At 47.0% G+C, this 5,775-nt stretch overlaps 1 pseudogene; it reads right to left on the bottom strand.

Annotated features, from left to right (window-relative positions):
• Window positions 1–1,204: 1,204 nt before the first annotated feature.
• On the bottom strand, window positions 1,205–5,357 carry LOC120438257 (annotated as a pseudogene).
• Between the last annotated feature and the right edge of the window lie 418 nt (window positions 5,358–5,775).

Below are 5,775 nucleotides of genomic sequence, written 5' to 3'. Positions count from 1 at the left end.
GGTGTGAAGAATTGCTGCCACACCGCCCCCTCTGCCTGTGCTTCGAGGTTTCTGGTAGTTAGAATGACTCGGGGGTGTTGATTCATTTAAACTAACATAATCATCCGGCTGCAACCAGGTTTCTGTAAGGCAGAGTAAATTGATTTGTTGATCAATTATTAAGTCATGTACTAACAAAGACTTGGAGGAGAGAGACCTAATATTTAATAATCCACATTTCATTGTTTTACTCTTTGGTTCAGATGTGGATACTGTATTGTTCTTTCTTTTTGATTTTTTATGTTTAAATAGTTTATTGCTGGTTTTTAGTTTGTTTTTTGTCTGTTTGGGAGCTGACACAGTGTCATGTTTTGGCTGTGTGCAGGCAGGAGAAGGACCCAAATGCAAAACTCACCATACAGGAATTAAACTCAAAAAGTTGCTTTATTGCAGAATGGCACTAAAAAATATAACAAAACTAAACTGGGACATGGATCACTAACACACACGGAAATACAGCCATGAGGGAGACTACGACACTGACAAAGAGAAAACACGGGGCTTAAATACACAGAGGGATAACGAGGGAATTAGACACAGAAGGAGAGCACAGCTGGGAGTAATCAGGCTGGACGAGACAAGGGAAGCAAAACTAGAATCACTCACATGAGACACGGACCATCAAAGTAAAACAGGAAACACTGACTGAACTCTAGACATGCAAACTTAACAGCAACCGAGGAGACAGAACCTACGGACTTGAAACATGGGACAGAAAGGCACAGTAGACACAACATGGACATAACAACGCCACAGGGAAAGAGTAAAACAAAACACAGAACCTCTTAGAAAATAAAATAGGAAACATAATGAAACGCAGACATGACTACATGAACTTGACAACAAAACAAACATGAAACACATGAAGGCCAAGGGAGACTAAACAGGGGTTGGAAGACACAAGGGGAATCTAATAACAAAGAACTATAACAACCTAGGCATGATGAAAAATGAACTGAAAACCTAGAGGGCTTAAACATAAACATGAACATAACCTAAAACTCCAAGACGCTTGGTCAAAAGACCCAGGATAGTGACACACGGTCTCAGTGGAGATGGGTTTTTGGGGGGGTGGCAGGAGGAGAGAAGCTGCAGAGAGGCGTGTAAGACTGCAACTCTGCTTCCTGGTCCCAACTCTGGATAGTCATATTTTGGGGGGTTTAATAAATTGGTCCATATTTTTAGAAATGAGAGCTGCTCCATCCAAAGTGGGATGGATGCCGTCTCTCCTAACAAGACCAGGTTTCCTCCAGAAGGTTTGCCAATTATCTATGAAGCCCACATCGTTTCTGGGAAACACTCAGACAGCCAGCAATTTAAGGAGAACATGCGGCTAAACATGTCACTCCTGGTCTGATTGGGGAGGGGACCAGAGAAAACTACAGAGTCCGACATTGTTTTGGCAAAGTTACACACCGATTCAATATTGATTTTAGTGACCTCCGATTGGCGTAACCGGGTGTCATTACTGCCGACGTGAATTATGATCTTACTGTATTTACGTTTACCCTTAGCCAGCAGTTTTAAATTTCCTTCAATGTCGCCTGCTCTGGCCCCTGGAAGACAATTGACTATGGTTGCCGGTGTCTCTAGCTTCACGTGTCTGAGAACAGAATCGCCAATTACCAGAGTTTGACCCCCGGCGGGTGTGTCGCCGAGTGGGGAAAAGCGGTTAGACACATGAACAGGTTGGTGGTGTACCTGGGGCTTCTGTTTAAGACTATGCTTCCTCCTCACTGTCACCCAGCTGCCCTCTCATCCAGTGCGCATGCGCCAACCAGCGTGCAGCCTGTTGCAGTCGCTCCTGCTTTTTCTCTTAGTTTAGCTTTGTTTTCTTACTATTCTTTTTTTTTCTGACTTGTATTTTCATCCGTTTATTATCTTTCACCCAATCATGTGGATTGAGAGAGTTTTTCTTCTTCTGGTGGCCGTGGAACTATTACTTTTATCAAGGAACGGGACCGCGGCACATCTCCTACACTCACGGACTGTTTACTCCAGAGATCAGCTGATCGCCCTGATGCCGGACGGCTCGCTGGCCAGGCCCGCAGAAGTACCAGCTGAAATTTGGAGAAAAACACATCGGGGATGCAGAGGTCAAGGACAGAAGAGAAAAAAGGAGACGGTGAGACAGCGGAGGCTCGAAGTGAGGAGGAGGTATAAACCGTGTCTGCCGTCTATCGTGATGGGAAACGTGAGGTCCTTAGCGAATAAAATCGACGAGCTCTCAGCACTGGTACGGAGTCAGAGGGAATACCGAGAGTGTAGCCTGATGTGTTTCACCGAATCATGGATGCACCAGGACATTCCCAACGAGAATGCCTCCGTGGAAGGCTTCCACACTGTTCGGGCAGACAGGGACAGCATCGCTAGCGGTAAGCGGAAAGGAGGTGGGCTTGCTGTTTTAGTTAACAACCGGTGGTGTAACCCTGCCAACATAACAATCAAAGAAAGGATTTGTTGCCCGGACATTGAACTGTGTGCTGTAGGACTCAGGCCGTATTATTTACCCAGGGAATTCTCTCACGTCATCTTGGTGGCTGTTTTTGTTCCTCCCTCTGCTAACCCCACAGCTGCATGTGACACTATTCACTCTGCCATAGCCCGGTTACAGACTCAGCACCCGAGTGCCCTTATTGTGATCTCGGGTGACTTCAACCATGTATCACTGGACAATACACTTCCAACATTCAGACAATATGTGGACTGTCCGACCAGGGGAGAGAAAATTCTAGATCTGCTGTATGCTAATGTAAAGGATGCATACAGCTCCTCCTCCCTCCCCCCACTTGGTAGGTCAGATCACAACCTGATTCACCTCACCCCCCGCTATGTGCCAATTGTGAGGAGGGAACCTGTGACCACGAGGAGCATTAGGAGGTGGTCAGAGGAGGCCTTAGCGGAGCTACAGGACTGTTTCGAGGTGACTGACTGGGAAACACTCTGTGAGCCTCATGCTGAGGACATCAATGGGCTAACTGAGTGTATCACAGACTACATAACTTTCTGCACCGACTCCATTGTTCCAACTCAGACTGTTCATTGTTACCCAAATAACAAGCCGTGGGTGACTAAGGACATCAAAGCCCTCCTCAACGACAAGAAGAGGGCTTTCAGAGGGGGCAATAAAGAGGAGGTGAGAAGGGTCCAGGTGTTACTAAAGGACAAGATCAGAGAGGCTAAGGACAATTACAGGAGGAAGCTGGAGTGGAAACTCCAGCAGAACAGCATGAGAGAGGTGTGGAGGGGCATGAAGACCATCACTGGATTCAGGCCAACGAACAGCAGGGGAGCTGAGGGAGGTGAGGATAGAGCTAACGAGTTGAATCTGTTTTTCAATAGATTCGACACCACAGTGTCTGCTCACACCCCCTCAACCTCACCTGTAGTCAGCCTGGAACCCAGAGCCACACCACTGTGCCAGCCTCTCTCTTCCCATAGCACTGTTGCCTCCTGTGGGATTCCTGACACCCCTCCCACCCATCACCTTCACTCAATACCAGGTTGAGAGGCAAATGAGGAGACTTCACTCAGGCAAGTCTGCTGGACCAGACGGAGTGAGTCCCAGCGTCCTCAAGGCTTGTGCCCCCAGTTGTGTGGAATCTTTCATAAACTGTTTATGCTGAGTTTGAGCCTGCAAAGGGTCCCAGTGATGTGGAAAACATCATGCCTCGTCCCTATTCCAAAGGCGCCACGTCCCAGTGGCCCCCAGGATTACAGGCCCGTGGCACTGACCTCCCACATCATGAAGACTTTGGAAAGGCTCATCCTGGACCAGCTGCGACCCATTGTAAGACCACATCTGGATCCCCTGCAATTTGCCTATCAGCCTCGTCTCGGAACAGAGGACGCCATCATCTACCTGCTCAACCATGTCTACACCCATCTGGACCAGCCAGCGAGCACTGTGAGGATCATGTTTTTTGACTTTTCCAGTGCTTTCAATACCATCAGGCCGACCCTCCTGGGTGATAAGTTAACAGCAATGCAGGTGGATGCTTCACTGGTGTCCTGGATTGTTGATTACCTGACAGGAAGACCACAATATGTACGTCTTCCACAGTGTGTGTCTGACAAGGTGATCAGCAACACAGGGGCACCACAGGGGACTGTCCTCTCCCCCTTCCTCTTCACCCTCTACACCACAGACTTCAGCCACTGCACAGAGACCTGCCATCTTCAGAAGTTTTCTGATGACTCAGCGGTGGTTGGATGCATCAGCAGGGATGATGAGACGGAGTACCGGGCTGTGGTCAACTCCTTTGTCACGTGGTGTGAGCAGAATCATCTGCAGCTCAACGTGGCAAAGACCAAGGAATTAATAGTGGACTTCAGGAAGACCAGGAAACACTTGACCCCTGTTTCAATCCAGGGGTCAGTGTTGACATTGTGGAGGACTATAAATACCTTGGAGTACACACTGACAATAAACTGAACTGGACAAAAAACACCACAGCACTTTACAGAAAGGGCCAGAGTCGTCTCTATTTTTTGAGGCGACTGAGGTCCTTCAACATCTGCCAGAAAATGCTGAGGATTTTCTATGAGTCTGTTGTGGCCAGTGCGATCCTCTATGCTGTTGCATGCTGGGGGAGCAGGCTGAGGGTCGCTGATGCCAACAGACTCGATAAACTGATCCGTAAGGCCAGTAGTGTTGTGGGGATGGAGCTGGACTCCCTCAAGGTGGTGTTGGAGAGGCGGATGTTGTCCAAAATAAAGACAATGTTGGATAACACCTCCCACCCACTCCATGACATGCTGGTCAGTCACAGGAGCGCGTTCAGTGAGAGACTGAGAGTACCAAAAAGCACCACTGAACGACACAGGAAATCATTCCTGCCTGTGGCCATCTCACTGTACAACGCATCCACTTAACATACACATGTTTCTTTTTCTTTCTTTTTCTTTTTTAGCTATTTATTAATAAACGACTTATGTATATATATACCTGTATATATTGTACTATTCTTAGTTAGTGTATTGTCTGTCTTGTTAATGTCTGTTTACTATGGAGCACTGTAACAAAAAAATAATTTCCCCTAGGGATAAATAAAGTATTCTGATTCTGATTCTGATTCTGATTCTTTCCCCAGCTGCTTGGGATCTGCCGGGGAACAGCTAGCAGGGCCTACGCTATCTTCGGCTGCACCAGCTACAGAGGCCTGGCTAGCTATGGGTGAATGAAGGGTGCGAAACCGAGTCTCCAATTCAGTAATCCTGGCCTCCAGAGCTGCAAATATGCTACATTTGTTACAGGTATCATTACTGCTAAAGGAGGCCGAGGAGTAGCTAAACATCTGACACAATGAGCAGGAAAGTGCAGGAGGGACAGGTGAAGTAGCCATGGTGCTAACGAGTCAGCTATGAGCTAAGCTAAGCTAGCGAAACAGTACAGAGACAGTGAGTGAATACTTTGGCTATAAATTAGGTAGTGAGTACACAGAAAGGGTGATTCAGATGAAGCACGTGAAGATTATACTATGAAGAGGGAATGTATCTAAAAGTTTTTTAATTAAATTGCTAAGCAGAAAAGCTACTCAGAAACACCACTGTGTTTGAGCAGGAACAGGAAGTGATACTCTACCACAAAGTGAGCGAACACCACGTGACAGCGCCACCAAGAGTCAGGAGTGCAAGGCACTACAGGGGAAACAATGTCTTCAACACAAAAGGTGAGAAAAATATCACAGTTACACTGTTATTAAAACTGTGTGCACAGCTTGTTGATTTTACAAA

Source organism: Oreochromis aureus, linkage group 3, assembly GCF_013358895.1.
Source record: "Oreochromis aureus strain Israel breed Guangdong linkage group 3, ZZ_aureus, whole genome shotgun sequence".
In the NCBI taxonomy this organism is placed as follows: Eukaryota; Metazoa; Chordata; class Actinopteri; order Cichliformes; family Cichlidae; genus Oreochromis; species Oreochromis aureus.
This window is presented reverse-complemented; position numbering and strand designations above follow the sequence as displayed.